We start from the raw sequence: 22192 nt of genomic DNA, 5'->3' as shown, positions 1-22192 counted from the left end.
GAGGAGGGGTGAGATCAGCATTTCAGAGCCTTATGGAGGCAGTCATCCCTACCTAGGAGCTCTTAGGCTCTAGCAGGGCAAAGTTAGGACCTGAGTCTGCACTGGCAGCAGCCAGAGGTGCTTTATTTTTCTAGAGAAAACAAAACACCACAATAAAAGAAATTCCAGGGAAAAAGTAACAAAGCATATTTCCTTTCAGAAGTACAGCTGTCTTACAGAGAGTCTGCTATTCCCATTATAAGATTGGTGATGTAATTATGACAGATTAGATGTTTAGATCTGTAGTTTAATGTTTGCATATGGTAGCCCAGGTTCACATGGCTTACCCCAAAGAGCATCATTATCTACCCCATCTGTTGCCCAGGTCTTGAGGACAACTTCTGCTGGGAGCAGCATCTTCTGCTGGACAACTCGTAGGTTTGCAGATATTCCCCAAAGCTGATTCTTGGTGCAGAACTTGGGGTACAGAGTGCCTGGCTTTGCACAGCCTTGTTCTTATCTGATCACAGGCACTTGCTGTTTCTCATGGAAGGGAGGGGTGTAGCCATCTTCACCCCTGAAGTTTTGGGGGATCTCTTTCATGAATTTTTATACTTAGCTTTCCATATGTATATTGAACCCAGTGGTGTGACTGGACACCTTCAAAACAGCCATTAAAGCCTTGATACTTTATGGTGGTTCAACAAGCTACTTCAAAAAGAACTGAGGAGGTATGCTTTGAAAGGGGACTTCTCCAGCTGCTTCCACCCAGCACTTTAAAAACACATAAGACACAATAAAACACGTGTTGACATAAGTGAGCTTCAAAAAAACCATTGGATTATTTTGAAGGAGTATAAACACACGTGGGGAGAGTTATCATCCTTCACCCAGCAAAACAATTACATCAGCGCAGCTTGGACTGGGATCTGCCTTAAGATCTCCCAGATGTTGCAAATGGCACAGTTGCTGATCGGTTGCTCTGGGTAATTATAAACTGTCAAATGAAGGAGGGGAAGTTGGTTCTCAAATTAAAAAAGCATGAAAGTCTTTTGGGGAATCGAAGAGAAGATCCACTCACTGTTCATAGCTGATGCCCAGAGACATGACAGCCTCTGCTTATGCCTGGCTTTGCCAGGCCAGTGTCGCGGACGTGTCTCAGAGCCTACCTTATGCCTGAACTCTGGTGTGCTGCATGGAAGGGATGAACCCCCCAGCAAGGAGCTTGCTGTGGGGTGATTGTAGGGCTGCTCAGAAATCATGTTGGCAGCATCTCCCAGCCTAGGGTGAGGGACCTGCCCCCCACCTCACTAACAGAAGCCTATCTGGTCCTGAAGAAGATGATGTAAGCCCTTGACACTCAAATGGAAAGGGGAACCTGGGGAAAAGCTGCACCTTGTTGGCCTTGGGGGGAAAGAACTTACCTGGCCCCAGGGCTGGTCCCCTGGACCTGGGCTGTGCAGCTGGAGGAGGGAGCCTCAGACGAGGTGCCAGTGCTGTGCTGCAGGACAACAAGAGTTCAAGACTTTGGAGGCTGCAAGAAGACAGGGAGCAGGTCCCTGACAGTTGGCTCAGACACTTATCAGAGTCTGTCCCCAGCTCAAAGGTGCATTTTTGTGCAGTTGCTGTGAAGCATTTGCTGTTCGTAGTGCAGAGGAGCTGTAGGCATGGGGAGAAAGAGGCCTGGTGGGCTTATGTCAGGAATGAGCCCCAGGTACTCTCCTCCCCGAAGGTAGGTGCTACCCCCTCATATCCACAAGCAGAGCACTGGCCTTGTGGGGCATGCTCAGGCCGCCAGCAACCCTCTGCTCAGCCCTTTGAAGGACACTGGAAGGCACCAGCACCCTGAAGAGCCTTTGGGATTCAGCAGCCCAAGTGTTGGGAGATGCTTCAGCCTCAGAAAGAGAGAGGATTTTGGAAAGCCCCTGTGCTGGTGTTTCCATGGGGTGCCTCATTGGTGAACTGCCTCTCCAAGGTCCCTTCCAACAGTCCCAGATCGCAGTCCCACTGGACTGCAGCCATGCCATCCCTTTGAGTCGTTTGCCTCCTCCCCAAGGGGCGAGTAGCTGGGGTGTTCATCCAGCTCCCCAGAGCCCGTGGCAGAGCTACCAGCTTGTGTTCGCCAGCTCGCAGCAATACCTCAGGGTGAATGACGGTGGGTGAAAACTGGAAGCAGTGCCATGCTCTTGTGGTGACACAGCCCCTGGCAGAGGGCAAGGAGGATGACTGGGCAGCAACCTGTCTGTGTGCCCTGCCTGAGGTGGTGAGCGACAGCTCCAGCAGCTAGCTAACGCTCCCAGCGGAGCTGTGGGGAGGGGGACACAGGCACCTGGCCCACAGCTCTGGCTTCTATTACCAGCATGTCACTGCTTTACCTGCACTAACACAGCAGGGTTGCTGACCCCCGGCACAGAGCAGCAGTGCAGTGGGGTGTGTGCCAGGAGGGTGCTCTCACTGATCGCCCTCGCAGGAAGCTGCCCAGTGCTGGAGACGGATGTGGCTTCCTTAGCACACAGGGTAACGAGCTCAGCAGCAGATCAGCCACACAAAAATGAACCCCTGGCGATACCAGTCCATCATGTCAAGTGGTGGTTTCATCCTGGACATGGTGGCAGTGGCGGGGAGAAACACATCACCCATCCCCAGCATCACCCATCAAGGCCAGCTCACCCTGACACAAGGTGGGGCTGTGCTGTAACAGTACGAGCACCACCGGAGCGTGCTGGCATTGTCTTCTCTTTTTTAATTTCATTTTTCAGGATGACAACACTTTAGAGGTTTATGACCAACAGGAGAATTTACTACTAAGTCATATACTGATGTAATGAAATCTAATATATGCTGTGTAATGAGTTATGAGATGTTATTTAGTTTCAGGATTTTATTACTTCAATCAGTTATGACCATATTTCCTTTTATATGATTGCTCACTCTTTAAACATACCAGATGACTGTATAAAGAACACCTAATAAAGTCTGGAGATGTTAAAATATAAATGTTTTAATTTTTGCCATAAATTTGGTTTAATTCTACCAATGGTGGCTTTTGCACTGGAAGTGGTGCACTCCTTGTTAGCAGAGCAGACCTTAGTAGTGTTGTCTCAGATCCTTTGTGGGAAGGATCTGGGTGACCCTGCTTCATAATAAAGCATAGTTAGTCACCAGTGCTCACCCTTGGTGATTATACACAGAAATGGAAAGATTTTTAGAATAAAATGAAAGACAGAAAACATTGATCTGTGATATAAGTCATTGTCTTAATTTACCTCTCATATTTACCAGCATAACTGCAATATACTCATCCTGGTTTCTACCATTCTTCAAGAGGAGAGAATCAGGTTTATGGTCTTCAGCATCGAAATCAAATATATGAATGTTCTGTCCATGAGCCTTTTGGCAATCCTCCTAATTTTTCCACATTTATGCATTGTATTTTAAAGTCATTCGGGATAACGTCATAGCAGTGGAATTATATAGCTGTGAAATAAGATCAGAATCAAGTCTTTAATAAATCAACGTTTAAGCAAGTAAAGGACTTCAACTGCTGAACAATTGCAGGAACCAAGCAGTGTAGAGTCCCAGTTGTGATATGTTCATAGTGAGTGTTGAGTTCTCAAAAGTTATTGTAGAACACGTTTTATGATGGTTAACAACTCTGCAGTAAGAGCTTGTGTCCGTGTTAATACAGACTGCGGCTATTGTAAGGCTTTAGCATGCTGCTGCTATCTAGCAAGCCACCCACTGTGGGCACACAGAGGTCTCCAGCGTTGCTGGCTGGGGTCACAGAATCATCTAGGTTGGAAAAGACCTTGAAGATCATCCAGTCCAACCATTAACCTAACACTGACCGTTCCCAACTACACCATACCCCTAAGCGCTATGTCAACCCGACTCTTAAACACCTCCAGGGATGGGGACTCCACCACCTCCCTGGGCAGCCCGTTCCAACGCCTAACAACCCGTTCTGTAAAGAAATGCTTCCTAATATCCAGTCTAAACCTGCCCTGGCGCAACTTGAGGCCATTAGCTCTTGTCCTATCACTTATTACTTGGTTAAAGAGGCTCATCCCCAGCTCTCTGCAATCTCCTTTCAGGTAGTTGTAGAGGGCGATGAGGTCTCCCCTCAGCCTCCTCTTCTCCAGACTAAACAACCCCAGTTCCCTCAGCCACTCCTCGTACGACATGTGCTCCAGACACTTCACCAGCTTCATTGCCCTTCTCTGGACACGCTCAAGTAATTCAATGTCCTTTTTGTAGTGAGGGGCCCAAAACTGAACACAGGAATCGAGGTGCAGCCTCACCAGTGCCGAGTACAGGGGGAAGATCACTTCCCTGTCCCTGCTGGCCACACTATTTCTGATACAAGCCAGAATAACATTGGCCTTCTTGGCCACCTGGGCACACTGTTGGCTCATGTTCAGCCAGCTGTCAATCAACACCCCCAGGTCCCTCTCTGACTGGCAGCTCTCCAGCCACTCCTCCCCAAGCCTGTAGCGCTGCTGGGGGTTGTTGTGGCCAAAGTGCAGCACCCGGCATTTGGCCTTATTGAAACTCCTACAGTTGGCCTGAGCCCATCACTCCAGCCTGTCCAGATCTCTCTGCAGAGCCTCCCTACCCTCGAGCCAATCAACACTCCCACCCAACTTGGTGTCGTCTGCAAACTTACTGAGGGTGCACTCAATCCCCTCATCTAGATCATCAGTAAAGATGTTTAACAGAGTCCTGCATGGGTGTCACCTGCCTGGAGATGACATCTACATATAATACATCTAGTTACAACTTTCTAATTTTCCTCCCCACCTCTGCAACAAGCAGCACTCATGTGATTTCCTTAGCCTTATTGAAGTCACCACTGCCCCTGCAGCAGGAACTCGCTCTCTCCTGCCTCAGACTGGGTATTTCTGACCCAGCCAGGTGCCGGTCCTGATTTGAGGACAAGGTACCATTGCAGAACTACTGCAGTGGAGTGCTGGAGCAGGGAATGGTCCCCTCTGTCTGCAAAGTGTTATTACAGGGGCTCAAAAGCAACAGTCAACAAATTTTCATATGAGATCTTGAAAGCAGCCTTTGCAGCAGAGTATGTGTCTTTGCTGTGCTCGTTCAAGGCGCAGGGCTCTGGTGCCTTGGCTCACTCAGGCTGCTCAGCAGTGCAAGACAGGAAGACACAGACACCTGCCTGTGCCGCACAGGGCTGGGAGGCTGAGCTGCTGCTTTCAGGGGAGGGAGAGGAGCTGGGAGGAAAGGAGCCTGGCAAACTGGGAGGAAAGGAGTCTGGCAAACCTGAGCATGCTGTAGACATTTGAGTGCCCAGCTTCGAGGGAGGGAAAACTGCCTTTTAGTTACAGTCTAATTTAGAATTTGCAGCAACTGGAAATTTTTTTCAGCATATTTAATCTGCTGTGACTGTGGCTACTGCCTGTATCATGTCCCAGAGATGACTTTGTCTGATGATCCCTGCTGCTCTATTGCCTGTGGCAGAAAGATGCCAGAGGCCCAGTTTGGCAGAAGTTCCCTCCCCATCCCCATCACCATCCCCATCACCATCCCTCACCATCACCATCCCAGCTTCTGAGCCCTGTCCCTGACCGGCCTGTCCTTTGTTTTATCTGTGGTTAGTATTACTGTGGTCTGTAAACCCCTCCTTCTGGCTCTGCAAGGCATGGTGTCATTTCAGGATAGTTCCTCCAGACACTTGTTTATCAATTTCATTTTTTTTTTATTGTACATACATCAAGATGATGTACTTCTCTTAGTATTTATTCAATTATTGATAAAGATACTAACAGAAGGGAAAAACTTCTAAATGACCCATCTTGCTTCTCCATTCTATTAATATCTCTGTCACTAATTGGATACATTTTAGGAGAAGAATTACAGCAAGTAATGAAATAAAGAGTTTACTATACACAAATTCAGGATAATAATTCAGCTAAAGAGAATCATACATCAAATAAATGGCCAAGCGTATTTAAAAGGTGTCTTTGTACAGTAACAAGGCACAATTTAATCCCATTAAGAAAATGTTGGCAGTGGCTCAGTGTTTGGGAACATGCCACTGAACTGTCCGGCTGTAACCTTGGATGTAGGAAAAGTTGAGACAAAGCAGTGTACTCAGTTTGACACATCTTTGCCCTTTAGGTCCTTAATTAATGATGCAATGAATTACTAAAACATTTAATATTGTTTAGCAGCAGAAACTGTATTATATGCAGAAGCTAAGTGATAACATGCTGAATGTGCCCTATCTGCTGCTTCATATGTGAAGTTTATTTGCATCTCCATAAAACAGATTTCTGAGCTATCTCAAAAGAGCAAGTCCACATACTACTTTAATTTGAAAGAAACAAAATCTTTCCATATATATTACTTAAAGAATAAAAAGCCGGGTAGGTTTCTTTCTCACTAACCAAAAATTTAAGAAAAACATTGGGGTTTTTTCCTCAGGTTTTATTTTTCATCTGGGTTACTCTGCTTTTACTTTGTCCCCAGTATTTTCAGTAGGATCTGGAATACTTTTCTCCAGGTATTTTGTATATGGCACTCAGCTGCCAAAACAATTGACTTATTTCTAATTAAGAAGGATTTAATAGGTACCATAGAAAAGATGTTATGGCTAGATGCATTTCTCATGGCCACATATTATACCATTGGAATTTTAGCTATAGATCCTGGAAAAAAATATCGTGTGGATAGTTTAAAGCATTAGCTTTTCAAGACAAAATCACGGCTCATTCAGTATAACCTAAGCTCAGCGGTGTGCTGGGGGGTCAGCACGATGGGGGGTCTGCTGATGTAGAGCACTCCTCACTTCTCTGCAGCTCAGCGGGGTGTTGATGCTGTTCCTCCCCGCACACACAGCTTTCTTCCAATTGGTGTGTCACTTCCCTGATTTCTGTAATCACAGAAGAAGAATGGGTGTTATTAACATATGCAAACATTACGCATCAGAGATATCAATATTCAGTGCTGTCCACTGACTCTCTACGAAGGTCTTGCCCTTCAAATATCAGCTGTGTGGTTTTCCTTTGCTGATACTTACAATATCATGTTGTTGTGCAGAATGAATTGCTTGACAGACCTTTGTGTCTCTTTGTACTGTAACAGCTTCTAGAAAAATTCAAACTGACAGTTCCTATAGTAAGGCATGAGGAAATATATTTGAATAGTGCATGTGTTTTACAGTGCAAGGTCAGAGAGTATACATACATCACAGGCTACAGTGGGGAATAAGAGGGTAACTATAGATATACACACAACACACAAACATGAGCGATTATTTTTTAGCTCTTGATCCATCTTCTGGCATTTGTTGCCAAACCAAAAGAAAAAAAAATGCTGTCCCCTTTCTGTGTGATTGCAGGAGTCTTCTCTCCACAGAATTAGGTTTAGAAACCACAGAAAGCAAACAGCGTGGTCCATAGTGATGGAATGGCCCAGTTTTACTTGCATGAGTCATGGTGCTAAGGAGCTGGATGCTCAAAGGGGCTGTGCTCTCGTGCCAACAGCCCCACCGTCACGTCTGGGATGGGGTTGTGCTGCTTCCAGCGGGTTTCCTTCAAGGAGCAGAGGAGCAGGATGGCTTGGTGGGTCGATGTACCATAGGTGGGCTCAGCACCAGCACTGGCTCCCAAGTGGCTCTCTGCCACCGACAACCTCACATAGATGTTTTAAGGGCAGTTTACTGACAGTGGAAGCAATATGACAAAAATTAGGTAGGCAAAAGGGATTAAAACATGTGCAATTGTGCAGAATTTGCTAGGGTCAATTCCATGAGTTAGGAACTAGTGAAGTGTTTGAAGACCTGGAAATAATTCCAATTTGTCGTATCGGGAGTCTCCTTCCCAGAAACAGGCTGTGGAAGCAGAGGCAAGTCTACCATATGGAGAGCAGATGTCTCAAGGGAGTTGAAAAGAAGATACTTTGCTAGTACTAAAAATATTCAGTATGAGGAGGTGATAACAAGTGCTTCTAAAGAAGAGACAACTATTTATCATTGAATAGACAATTTTTACTGTTTCCTAGAACACAAACCTATATGCTCAAATTATCCTGGACTGTCGCAGTGAAGAGGCACTCTTTCACAGCTTGGGGCAGAAGCTATAATAGTAAGCAGATTGCACATCTTGTTTAACCATCTGCTTTTAAAAGCACATTTTATCATAGGTTGTATCACACTGAAAAAAGGTAGGGAAATAGGAAGACAATGAGTTACCGATCTACAACTGGTTTGATGTACAAAGCAGTGTGGTTGCTTTTGCCATTTGCAGCTTTGATGTTTTACTTTTTAGCACCTTATTTAGGAACTGTGTCATGGAGATTGACTCAATTTATAACATCAGTACTGTGGTGTTAGATGGTTCCTGTGAGCACCGCCTCCAAGTACCAAACCTGCTTAAACATCAGGAATGAGGCTTGAGAGAACTTCATCACTGCTTTCAGGTGCCTTAGGAGATGTGTTAAGGAAGGATCCCACTGAGAGAGGAAGCTCAAGGACAACTTGAATTTAAGTGGAGTTCTGAAATATCTTGCTCTATAAGCAAAGACATGCAGATTTGGATCATGTCTGTGTAAGTACTAGCCACCATGTGCTCATATTACTCATGTGTCAGGTAGATGTTTGGGTTTCCCTCCTGTCGGAGCTGCTCTGCTTCCCAAGCAACAGACCAAGAGCTATTGACACAGATCCCTCAGCTCCTGCAAAACTCCACCAAATTACTGCAGGGAAAGATAAAGCAATCCCAGAAAGGTAGGGCTGTGTGGCTTATTCCCTGGTGCTGAGGTGAGATGAGCTGTAATAGACCATCTCTGACAGATGTTCCTCTAATCTGTTCTTAAAAACCTCTAATGTCTGTGCTCTCCCAGCCCACAAAGGTAGCCTGCTCTTGAGCTTATCTTTGATTACAGTTGGGAGTTTGTCCTAATATCTGATCTAAATCTCCCTTGCTTCCAGTTAAACCCATTACTCCTTGTTCCAGTCTCAGTGAACATCAAGGCAACAGATGTTCATCCTCTTTTACAGTAATCTTTGAAGGCTGTTATCCTGCTCCCTCCAGACCCATCCATCTTCTCTTCACTAGACTAAACAACCCCAAGCTCTTTCAACCTCTCCTCACAGGTCAGGTTTTATAAACCTCTTAACACACTTGTTGGTCTCTCAGGGCTTTCTATTTCATTTACATCTTTGTTAAAAGGTGATGCCCAGTGCTGGACACAGCACTTGAGCTGAGAAGTTCCCAGCACCATGAAGTTATCATCCAGCCCTTGGCTTTCCCATCCCCATGAGTACACACATGGGTGTCACTGTGGTCATGCAGTCTGTGCTTATTCACAGGTCTCTTCTGCCATCTGGTCAGTCACCCCCTGTTTCAACACAAGTCCTTTTGACCTCCTTGCACTTTGCACATGTCTCTCTTTGGTTCCATTTGTTGATTCTGGAAAAACTCTCCAATTTTTCATAGCTGTTTTGAATTTTAATCCTGGGCCCCAATATGCTTGCAATCCTCCTAGTTTAGTGTGATGGGCCATTTTTATAAGCATACTTTATTCCATTATCCGAGTTACTAGTGAAAATATCAAACAGAAACAGGCCCCGGAGAGACCCTGGTTGACCCCATTAAAAATGAATTTTCAGTTTGATGGCAAACCGTGATAAGTTCAGCATGTTTTTCAGCCACTTGTGCACCCACTGACTAATGATTTCATATGGCCTCTATGTCCTTACCTGGCCTCATAAGAACATCATGGGGGACGCATTCAAATGCCCCACTCCAGTCAAGGTATGTATTGCTGCTCCCTGCCTGTCACCAAGAGGAAACATGTTTGTTCTTCTGAATCAGATTTGCCTTGGCCATGCTGTGCCAAGCATGAGGAGTAGGACTCCTGCCCAACCAGTTGCAAAGCATCAACTGGGGTCAGGGAAGTTTTTGGCAAATGTTATTTTAAAACTGTAAAAAAAATGCACTGTTAAAATACAGCATTTCTTACTGCTGATAAACGCTGGTGCCTGCAATGATCATGAGTCTGTAATGCTACTACCAGGCATCTAAGGAAACAGCTAAGAAGGGAAGGAGGAGAGCAAGGCAGCATCCTGCACAGGCAGCAGCCTGTCTGGAGGCTCCTTCCTTCATCCTACATCCAGACCTGAGTTCATCTGTAGTCCCCTCCAAACCAAAATCCAACACCTCTGACAGCCAGCAGTGAGAGCAGCAGCACCCACAGCCCTGGAAAGGCTGAGGTGTGTCATACTGTTGCCATTGCAATGTAAAAATCATTCTCCTTGATTCAAGACAGGATTAACATTTCCATGCAGCCCTCACAGGGAGTTCGGAAAATGGAGAGACATTGTTTTACCCAGACCAAGAAAGGTGCCCGCCGCAGGGAAGAAAAGCTTGGGGGAATCTCCTTTAGGTGGAGGATCCTCCAGAGGGAGTTGAACATCCTCCTGGGAGAGCACAGGAGAAGGCTGGCTGAGCTTCTCAAGCACAAGCTTGAAGAAGATGCTCCAGGAGTAACAGGACTTTGTTATTCATCATAAGGGAAGAGACAAATAATTTTCAATACACATTTTGGTTGCCTGGGGCCAGGTGTGCACTGGGTGCCACAGTGGTCTGCAGCCACAGGATCCAGGGCAGAGCCTTTTGTGCTGGTAGCTCTGGGCTATGTATATTGCACCTTTACATTCAATTTGATACTGCCTTTAGCCTGCTGGCCTCCTGCCAGCACAGCTGCAGAAAGGTTGGGGAAATTTGCCATAATATGCTTGGGAATTCTTGTGGAAACCAAGTTTCACCTACTGCAGTGGAGGTGGATAGGTTTAAGTGGCTTGGGTTTCTTTTTGTCCTGAAATGCTCACCCTCACTTAAAATCAGAAGGAGGAGTTTAACATGAAAATATTCCATCTTGAACATACAGGACCACTGGAAATCAGTGTTTAAGACTATTTAGAAAATGCACTGAGATCATTCCCCAGATTAAGACCTGTGGAAATAAAACATTATTTTAACCAAGATTCAGTTGATGTTGCCAACACCAGTGACAACAATGCTCTCAACCCAGATTTTGGTGGACACCTTCAAAAAGCACAGGGATGAGTGTCCTAGCCACTGCTCAGCCAGCAACACAACCCCAGCCCACTGCAGGCTTCGGGCAGCCTTGCCCACACGCTGCTGGGCTGGCAGCCAGCCTTCCCCTGCCTTCAAGGAGTGAAATCCCAGCACAAAAATCTGCTGGCACCAAACGCCCCAACTGCTACACCCTTCAACTGCAAGAGGGTTTTATCAAGCCTAGGGAAAGATGATTGTGAGGGCACAAATGATTAAAGATAGAGATCCGGCAGACTTTTATCTTTTTCCTATCAGGAAAAGAATAAGTGATGTTTTAGGTTTTCAAGAATACCCTAATTCAGCATTTTGCTGCAGCAGGGTGGTCACTGGGCTTTGGACCACAGCCCAGCCAAACAGAACGGAGCTTTTCATCAGTTAAAATCCAAGAAGGGAATAATGATCTCAGAGTTTTGTATTTATCATTGGATTTGGCCCTCTGACCTGCCTAAGGAAAGGCAATGGCTTGAAACAGTTTTCACAAAGCCAAGACCTAAAGGGCTGCAGTAAAAATTAATTTTATCATGATCTCTTTTTTTTGTTTTTTCCCAGATACACATATTTCTGTCATGTTTGGATAAATCCTACCCCCCCAGTTCCCTCAGAATAGTCAATGCAGCTCTCCACACTTCAAAAATCTACACTGGCCCAAAGATGTCACTATCTTGGCAATGACTCGCACAGCCCCAAACGGGGCTATGTGGAGTTATGTGGAGTTATGTATGATTCAGCAGCAACAAGTGTGAAAAGGCTGAGACTGCTGGCGCTCGCCCTTCATCAACCTTTTCATATTCCTGGCACTCACTGTGAACATTGCTGGCTGCAGATATTTAAAGAGCAAAAAGAGCGAGTATTGCAGTTAGCTCCTTTTTCTTTTTTTCATTTAGCATTTTTCCCTCCTCTTTGTTAATTTAAGCAGATATTTATTCTTTTATGGACATGAAGAGCTTCCCCTGGCCCTCAGCACCAGCATGGGTCATCTTGTTCTCCCAGCAAGCACCACGCAGTGATGAGCAATACTTCTTGTCCCAGCAGCCTTTTTCTTTGGGGTAGGCACTTTTCCCCCTTACCCAACAAAACGTGGGGTTTGGGTGGTGAAAGCACAGGGGTTTTCCATCATGTGATGGGAGCACATTCCGGCACCGGGTGAAGTGATGAGGCATCTTACATGTTCCCCATTACAAGCTGCCCGATGCCAAGAGATCTCTGCATTTTTGTCTAAAGGATGGACATTACTATACTGTGAAAACCTGAAGCCCTTCACATAAAAAAAAAAAAGCATTATATAAAAAAGCCTCTGAGAAAAGACCACAGGCTTTCCGTGCTTCCCAATACATCTATGGAAAATGAAGACAAAATCCCTTTTATGCTACACCTACTAAAGCATGCTACAAAATCCCCTGTTTCTTCCTTCCAATATAATTCTTCTGGTATGGAATAGGGGAAAGATCTAGGCCACGTAAAACTCAACTAAATTAGGACTGATTTAGTCTCCAGGGCTGTCTCCTCCCAGGAGGTACCTGCATTCACTGGGCACTTGCCAGGTCCCCGGCACCTAACTTTGGCCATCCGTGAATTCCTCGGGCATGATGGTAGTTGTTAATTGATGTTAAATTAATTTGGGTGTGGGTGAAGGTTTTGAGGAAGGGTGTTCAGAGAGCCAAAACCACCATGACAGGCAGCATTACTTTACATCTGCATTGGCTGCCAATGATTAAACGGATGGAGCCTGATTTACCAGTCGAAAACAGTTTCTCCAGGTTCACTGCGAGCAACATTGTTTGCTGCTAAATCCAGAGCTGAATTCACTTTCAGATGAAAGCAAATTCACCTACAGTTCTGACAGCGAAAGAAATCACATGCTTAAAGACAAATGAGATGTATATTTGATTTTATTCTTCTTTCCCACAATATGCATGATTGCTGGAATTTCTTTCTTTCCTGTGCACAATCTTTTTTTTTTTTTCTTTTATTTGTCCTGATTTGGAGCTAACAGCTGGTCTTACCTATGAGAACCAGCTCACAGAAACACTTCAGGATATAAAGCACATTTATGATAAGACACCTGATAAATCCCTTTACATTCCGTATCTTTCCTGTAAAGCTGGGGGGGATGCACAGAGAAGGAGAAAAGACCTGCTTTAGGATGATGTCATAGCTGTTGGGCACATCTGCCCCAAATTAAATTACCATCTAAAGGGCTTATTTCCCAAACATAATTCTTTTCGGCTTGGAAGGAGACATAAAGCAGTGTATCTCTTCAGTCTGCATTTGGGAAGTCTCCGAAAATTTGGGATCACCCTTCTCAGTATGCCAGCAAGATTTACTAGTGCTGAGTCTCTCAGGTGATGATGCTGTACAAGTTACATGAAAAATGAATATTTCTTGGTTCCTTGATTAAGTTGTGACTCATAATAAATCTTCTGGAGACATCAAGCCTGTCTTGCTAAAAGCATGAGGGACATTTGCAAAGCCCTCTAAGAAGGTGTGAGAAAGGGATCTCACCTGTAAGAAGAAAGCTTGCAAAAGTGAACCTGTTTGAATTTTAAAATATCCATTCTCCATTTTTCACAGCAAACTCTGCGTGCGTGCCAGAATTTGAAGACAAAAATGCAAAATGCGTAGAAATAAACAACAACATTTAAACACAGCAAGGCTAAACCACTTGCAGATAGGCTGCTTTGTCTATTGCAATACCCCCAAAAAATTAACAGGAGAAAAAAGAAGAAGACAAAATACAGGAAAACTATTTTTTTTTTAAATACCTTCTATGTGATCTTTCCCTATGAAGGCACTGAGATCATATGGCTTCCAGGTGATAAAGAAGAGGGAAATGTTGCACCACGAAAAGATCCCATCCTCTTGCTGCCTACTAGTGCAAACTGCAGGTGTCCCCCATGTGCTCCTCGTGGCAAAGCCCCTGGTGACAAGGGAGCTGTCTCTTTTGGCTTTGGCATCTGTCCTTGGGCAGACCCCATGAGCCAGTGGCCATGACAAAGCTGTGCACGCATGTGACGTGTGCTGCATCAGAGGGAATGACCTCAGTACCGCCTGGCAACCTGGATGCTGGACGCAATCACACTGGCATCCTTTTACAGGAACTCCACTAAAATGCATGAACCTGTCATATGTCCATGGTAGTTACTTAGAAATGGAGTAAAAATGTCTCAAAATGCCTCTTTCAAAGCACCTGACAGGTAGCATCCAAACACAGCAAAACCTTTCAGCCCATCTAGAAACCACAGTCCCGGTTTTGTGCTGATGTAAACCAGCACAGTTGGTGGAGTTTTGCTGATTTACACCAGCTGAGGAACTGTTCTTATATTTTCACCTGTTTCATGAAGATTTATATAGTCATTCACTGCAAAGCATTATAATGAAAAAAAAAAAGACTTGCCTAGCTGGGTCCACAAGTCCTATTTTATAAGTAAGTTATCTCAGCCTTGCTGGGTCAGATCCTACTGAGAGGACGATACATCCAGGGCTGTCATGTAAATCATTTCCTTTTGAATACTTATGTCTAATCAACTTCAGACCTTGTTTTGGACACATTGTATGTTTCATATGCTGAAGAACTCTCTCTGATGAAATCCTTGCCTCCTGACCCCAAAATACATCTGAACAAAATTGTCCCATCAGGAGTTCAGATAATTGCTTGGCCTTTCCTGTCAGTCATAAACCAGACCGATCCAACTTTTTTGGACACTTCCCCACACTTTAATGTGCTTTTCAAACACATTCCGAACAGCATAACAGAATGGGAATGGTTGCTTTTATAAATGCGTGTACTTTATATACTTAAGCAAAGAAATCAGAGACTCTCTTTGCTGCTGCCATATGTATTATTGTGTGATAAAAATTTACCAGCATGTAGTTCTGCAATTATTGTTCTTACAGCTCCATTACTTTTAAATCTTATTTATGTACCATGGACTTTTTTCTTTCACTGGAACTCCCAGGCTCTCCCTTCTCTTGTGCCAAAGCTTATGAAGCACTGAATAGTCCAGGCACAATTTGAAGACTCGATCTTTCTCATGCCCAAAGACAGTATGTTTAAGAGCGATGCTTTTCTGCTCCCACCCACAAACTCCTTCGGGGTCTACAGCTGCGCAGCTCCTTGGATCTAACTGAGGTTGCCAGTGGCTGACGCAGCAGGACACCGGCACCAAGCGAGGTTCGTGCTCGCTGTCTGGCCACAGCAGCATCCGCCACGCAGGGATGCAGCTTACAACAGGGAGAAGCCGAAGTCCTCGTCGGAGGCCAAGCTGGGTCGCTGCCCAGGCGCTGCGGGGGGCAGCAGGGCGAGACGTCTGAGTGGAAGGCACAGCCTGGACTCAGCAAAAGCCGACAGAAAGTTTTCTATTGATTGTCTTATGAGGGAGCCATGATTTCTTGCCCCCAGCCCTCCTTGACAGCCTGCTGGTGAGCACAGGAGATCTTGGGGAGGTGAGGAAGATTCGCTGGAGGAAGCCCAGCACATTTTTGCTGATGAATGGCAAGCCACCCCATGCACTTGGGCAGTGCTAAATCCTGAACAATGAGAAGTATTACAAATATTGAGACATCACAGACAAGGGTTTACAGAGATCACAGTCTCAAGTTGAAAGCCTGGGAATTCCCCAAGGAGAAGGTGTGGTCTGGGGCAGTGCATGTGAGCCGAAAGCTTTCTAAGTGCCTCTGAAGCTCTCAACATCTGATGAGAAGATTAAGTTCATGGGTAAAACACATTGTGAAAATGGAAAGCAGACTGCTACATTTATCAGTAAGTTGAAAGGACAAAATGTACGTGAATGTTAGAAAAGAAAAATCATTAAAAGGCCATTCTACATCAAGAAGAAATCTTTTCAAGGAGTGGAAAACAGGGACCTGTAGGGCTTGGGTGCCACAGAGGAACCTCACTTCTTCACCTGAGTCCTGCATAAGCAGAGATGCAGAGCCATATGCATCACCTCACAGACCATTAGGATGCTAAGCCCATATATCTCATGGTTCCTGTGGACAGACAGGTTCTGTTAGACATCACTGTGCCTGTTTGAGGCATCAGCCTCTTGGCAGTTTGCTGGAAGTCGTTGCTACCTAGCAGGGGTGACAAAACTGAACACTGACACTGGTTTCTGACACCGGTGAGTGACACACGGGGCAGGGTTTTGGCTCTGGCACAGTCTCATGAGAAAATGTGCTCATGGATTTCAGATCTGTACACGTTACAGAAGTGCTCCTGAAACTCACACTGGTTTTATCGTTTTGCAGTGTACCTTTGTGAGCCTGTAAGCTCAGGCAGAGTTCTCACAGAGTTTATAAGCTGTCCTATGAGGACATGCAAAAAAGCATGAATCCTCAGAATGTTTGTATTCTCTGAAAGAGCACCTGCAGCAAAGGCCCCAGGCGTCCCCTGGGTAGCTGTTGCACCGGTCAGGTTGATGATGTCCATGGACCAGCACACACTGAGCTGCTTTTCCCCAAACTTTTCACTATTTCAGGACTTACACTAAGTGTAGGAAAATAACTTTCAATTTTTCATAGCCCTGCATTTCTCCTCTTCGTTATTGTGAGAGAAGCCCTTATCTCATCGTTCCCCTGCACTGTGAATGGCTTATGTGATTTCTGGGATGGGTGCCTGCTGTTTCAACCTTTACCTTCTTGTTTCCTCACCTCGGATGCTTTCTGTAGCCGCTTCACATCTCTGCTGTCATCCCTGTTTGATCCTCGCAGTGCACAGGGTGAGCATCATGGGGAAAGATCAGCCTGCAGGCTGCTGCTTTGAGTGCAGAAATGAACATAGAGAACAAATGAACACAGAAATTAAGTCAGAGATTTTCGTGAAGTCAGGGCACTTCAGCGGTACAGCCCCACCCCAGAGAACATAAAATTAAGCAAACCGTCCTCGAAAAGACCAGAGTGACTGTCACGGGGAATTCGGGAGACACTCAGAAGAACGTGCGCGCCTGTGTGTGTGCCGGTGTGTCAGAAGCGGACTCACGGCAGGGAAAGCACACGGCAGGGCAGGGGGGGGGGGGGGGTCCCCGGGGTGTCCCCCCCGCCACGCTGTCCCCCCTCCGCCGCCCTGGGGCCGGGGCCGGTGGCGGCAGGGCGGCGGCGCGGCTCGTTCTGACCGCCAGGTGGCGCTGTCGCCCCGGGCACGGCCCTGCCGCCCCCGCCGGCCGCGGGGAGCGGGGAGGGGAGGGCCCGGCCGCGGGGGGACACTGGGCCGGGGGTCCGCGGCGGGGGGAGGGGCCGCCCCTGCCCGCCTCTGGCCGCTCTCCCGGCCGCGGCCGGAGCACACCGGGCTCTCCGGGCCGTCTGTAGCGGGAGGTGCGAGGAAGCGGTCAGGAAAGAGGAGAGGAGAGCCGTTACCCCGCGGCCCCCCTCCCCGGCCTCGGTGCAGGGGCCGGTCTTGGCCTTAAGTGGAAAAAGCCCGCTGGGAGCCTGTGGGCCGGCTCCTCCACAGCCCGTTCAGTGTCACCCCCCCGATGGCTGGGGCGTCCTAGTGACTCACGTGACGTGCCAGTATGATCCTCGTTTTCGGTGGAACATGTTCCCAGGAGGGTTTATTCACGGGCCGCCCTGGTTTTTCACCTGTTTTTCTGTTAGTTCCTTTTGAATGACATCTGGAAAGGCTTGGTAACTTCTCCTGGAACAGAAGAAAAGCCTCCTCACTGCCCAGTGCCGCGTACTAGCCTCTGCAATGCATCGTGTAGTTCAGCCACTGTGGTTTGATCCTACCGGCCTTCCATAGACAAGCGTGTTTCTTGGCTCTTCCCTCTGATCATTTTATTCTGTGCGGCCAGCTCTGAGCTCCCATCTCTGCCCAAGACACTTGCAGCAGCTTCACAGTATCATTTAGCAACAGCTCACTTTAGTTCAGACACATTTGGTATTGAAGCAAGCACACAGTTCAGAAGTCCATCCCAGTCCAGATGTGTTCCCCCAAATTCAGAAACCAGATCCCCATCCCAGCTCTCAGCAGTCACTGAGTGCAGCCAGCATTTTGTTGCCCACCAGTTGTTTTCTTCACAGCCCACTGCTACGGGCACTACCAGCTCTCCCTGTGATGTGCTCTGCTCCCTTCCAGGCACCTGGGCAAAGGGCAGCCCATGACATTTTCCAGTCACCATCTGCTGATGTTTATTTTGGCCCTCCTACAGGTGTTTCCAAATGACTTTTGTGGGAGAAACATGGAAAACAAGATTTAGGACAAGCCATTGAAGGAACTGGGAGACTGAAGGTGAAAACTCCCCACACTGACATCTGCTCTTTTAGCAGCTTCAGTGCTCCATCCTGCCTTGCTCTGAGCCCTGGTACGAGTGCGCAGCGCCAAGTCCCTCGGGACAGGCAAGGGCCATCTGTAGTTCTCAAAACTGGAGCTTAGGAGTTTATCCAGAACCCAACCTCTGCTCTGGAAATCCTGTGACTTTGGAGACAAGTGGGGTTTGGACGGGCTGAAAATGCAGCAAGAACAGCAGATTTTCTTCAGATGTGTAGATGCTGTTGTAGACGTCGTGAAGCATCGTTAAATGAAAAATGAAGTTATTTTAGTAAATAAACATTCACATGCAACCATTGGAAGGTGAAGTCAGGAGTTTGGAGTTGCTTTACATTTTAACAGACATGGAAATAACAACAAACTGAGGAAACATGCTTGTTCTCAGGGCTGCCTGAGCTAAGCCATACGAGTCAGACTGAGAGCCATCAAACTTACTTGTGCTGAATAATATCCCATTACTCCCTGAATGAATAAGGCAGTCCTCAATGGAGCTATCAAGGAACATGATTCCAGTAAGTTATATACAATTCTGGACTTGTTTTCTAAACATATGCATTAATTTTTTTGGTAAGAAGCCCATTACATTATTTTTGGCCAATGCTCTCCTTTTCTATAGCTCTGATAAAGCTCAGTCTGTGAAATATTTCTTCAGCTACCTCAAAGCAAGTGTTGACATCACCAAGAAGTAAGCAGTGCTAAAGCAAAACAAATGTACATAAGGGAAAGCCCAGGTTGTGATTACATGTGATGAAATGGAAGATGCCCAGCCAAATAGTGAAGCATTTCTATTGACTTACCCTGGAACTTAGTCCTTTTGCTGAAGAACTACTGTGAGGTTTCAGGCACAGATGAGTCTTGATGAAGTTTGAGGCAAAATTTGATGTCGGTTAATTATTTGTGAAGTTCTGACAATTGTATACATGCTGGGGAAGTCTCCCTACAACATGCATTTCTCTGGTTTCCATTCCTTGTTGTGCTGCTATTGGGCATATTGAACACCTCCTGCTGTGGAATCCCTGCCCTGGGAAAGGGATGGCGTTGCCCTAGCATAGGCAGTGCTGAGATTTATAGAGAAGTAAAGACAACTTCTGATATTAAGCAAAGAAAGCTGAGCTGGATGAAGAACTTGCTCTAGTAAAATGAAGCTTTTCTCTTTTTTTTTTCCCTTTCTCTTTCTTTCTTAAGCTTAACAAAAAAGAAAAATGGAAAATCCCCATTGATTGCATCCAGCTGTTAAAATTTTATGATACCAAGATCCCCAGTTGTCATGACCACTTCATGTAGTTTAATATGCAGTCGTATTCTTTTCAGTTTCATTTTCTTCCCCAACTTTAGTTAATAAAACACCTTTCAGACAGCCTGTTCTTAGCAGTTATAGAGTCCCTGGTCTTCTTTTATAAAGAGGAAAAATGTGTGCAGCTTTAAGATCTAATTTGTATACACATACCCGGGCTGATACCTGTGGGATACCTTGGCATGTGAGGAAGTTAAACTGCAACCATAATTCCCATTAACGTCAGTGAGAGCAACATTTGTGTGTTTCCCCGTGCGAAGCAGACACGGGTTGAACGGAAGCAGCTCTTTTCCGATCACCGTAGACCAGCCCTGCCATAAAGAGGTCAACCCTCTGCCCCAGCCAAGACTCCCCTTGCCTAGGGATGGCTTTGGGCTCTGGCCCAAAATGAATAAATCTCTCTGGACTTTGGAAATTCAGAGGCAAACCAACACCTCCCAAAGTATTGCACATTTATTCTCTGTTTCATCCGCGGCGACTGTGGGGGTTGTTATCTACACTGTTTGCAGTTTCAGCTTGGCTTTCCTAAAGGACTTTTTCACTGCTTGATTGCCACAGATAAAATGCCCAGGATAAAAGCAATGCCCACATTTTCTGCTTTCAAATGCACTAATATTTTTAGTCTGTCATCTCTCCTGGTTCCCTCCTGCCTTGCTGGTGTTTGCCCATGCCAGTAGCCATGCACGTGTGGTGGTAGGAGGGGAGGGAGCGTGATTCCCTGTGCTAGGGCAGCGTTGGCATTGGTGCGGAGGAGCAGCACTCTGACATCTACTTCTGCTTTAGAGTTCTTTGTTCACTACAGCACGCTGGCGTTGCTCTGGCTTGCTACCACTGCTCCTGTATATAGAAAAAAACCCACCCTACATTAAGAAAGAGTAAGTGTACACATCAGTAGCTCAAAGATCAGACCAGCTGATTTAATTAATCCCAGAACAAGCATTTCAAATAAGTGAATCCAGAATTATGTTTAAACTGCAAAGGAATCAAAATATGCTACGGGCGAGAGGTTTTTGCTGTGTTCTGGCTGGTGAATGCTTCTTTTTCAGCCTCGGCATTCTTTTGCATTAGTCTTTTGCCTTTGTGGTGTTGAAAATCGTTTGAGGAATCTATTTAATGATGCAGTTTTATGTAAAAGGTAACCACATTACTACACTAAATATAAGGCAGTCAGAAGAACTGAAAATAAACAAGTTCCTGAGGGGTAGCACTGATAAACATTTTGGTCAGCCAATGCGTTTTGTGGACAATGTTTAAGGAAACATAGCTGCTAACATGCTTATCTCGAGGAAGCTTTATTTGCCCTGTGCCAGTTTTTATAGTCATAGTTTAATAGGAAGCCTCTAACGATAAAATATTCATGCTTGTTTAATCATCTTTTACTCAGCAAAATAACTGAATTAATTTGGGACCAGAAAAGGATGTGGACTCCATGGCTGGCTCAGGTTGGGGCATCACTAGTCTGCGTGGCAGGGAAGCTTCTCTGTGGCAGCTGGCTTGGTGTGGGGCTGTGTGCCCTTGCACTGCCCTCTTGGAGAAATACTCTGTTTCCCCAAGAAAAGTTGGTGGCTTCGCCTGGCTCTGCCTGTCTCACGCTGTACTAGAGATAGGAAAAGTGACTTTTTAAAATCACAGAGATTTTAAACTGCAAAAATGGAAAAGAAACACTTCCAGCATGTGGGGATGTCTTCTGAGATGGAGTTGAATTCACACTGAGGGTGCCCATCTATTTAGTAGGGATCCAGCTGATAGCTAACCTTTTGATATAAAACGGCTGCAAGCCTGCCCTTTCCTCTCCTTCCTTGATCCCCTCCTCTTCCCCTCTATGCATTTCTCTCCTCTCCTCAATAAACCCAACAAAAAACAGAATGGGGGGGAAGAGTGGAATTAACATGACAGCTGTCACTATCACATGTTTCAGCCTGTGCATCCCCTTCCCCTGCCGCCATCTTCAGGCATAACCTCCATTCATCGGGGAATGTCCCCAGCCTGGTCACTGCTGCAGCACAGCTCCTTCCAACACCAAAGCATCAACAAGGGTCAACATGAATTTTTTACTTCCCAGGAGCTGGTTTCCTTTGCCAGAGGCTTCTCAGTTGGCACTCCCTGTTTTGGGTCTGTATGCAGTGAGACTGCTACGTTGTTCCTAAAGGGATTTCTTTAGGGGAAACAGCTGCAGCTCCTTGCCCAGGAAGACAGTAAACAATACCCAGTGGGCTCAGCAGAGCTGGCACTGGCGGACTGCTTTGAACTGAATAAACATAAGGAAAAATTTAATTTTCCCTACCAAGAAAAAAATTAAATAGCAGTGGTATGGTGGGAAGCAGCACCTGTCCCGAAGAGTTTGCAGTTGAAACAAGGAATGAGGCAGAGATGGCAGCAAGGAAAGATGGAGTGAAACTCCTGAGGTAATGTGAGTACGGATGAGATTGGAAGATCTTTGGGGTCTTCAGGTAAGCTGCTTGCCTGCATCCCAACACTGGTAACAGGACAGTAACTGAAATGCCTTAAAGTCAGGGCCTGCAACAAAATCCAGCTGCTGTGCTCAGAGTGCCCATA

The 22192-nt window shown here is 46.0% G+C and overlaps 1 long non-coding RNA gene across 2 annotated transcripts; it reads right to left on the bottom strand.

Moving 5' to 3' along the window:
* Positions 1–5684: 5684 nt before the first annotated feature.
* Positions 5685–18249, bottom strand: LOC141954568 (uncharacterized). 2 transcript variants are annotated; one of them, XR_012632208.1, is made up of 3 exons: positions 17575–18249; positions 16731–16833; positions 5685–6871 (listed from the first exon to the last, which is right to left on the bottom strand). It is a non-coding gene; the product is annotated as an uncharacterized LOC141954568 (long non-coding RNA). The 2 variants fall into 2 exon arrangements; XR_012632207.1 differs by lacking the exon at positions 5685–6871 and adding an exon at positions 14617–15608.
* Between the last annotated feature and the right edge of the window lie 3943 nt (positions 18250–22192).

The sequence above is a fragment of the Strix uralensis genome, chromosome 1 (genome assembly GCF_047716275.1).
Source record: "Strix uralensis isolate ZFMK-TIS-50842 chromosome 1, bStrUra1, whole genome shotgun sequence".
In the NCBI taxonomy this organism is placed as follows: Eukaryota; Metazoa; Chordata; class Aves; order Strigiformes; family Strigidae; genus Strix; species Strix uralensis.
The sequence above is the reverse complement of the archived record's forward strand: the minus strand, read 5'-3'. Positions and strand labels throughout refer to the sequence as shown.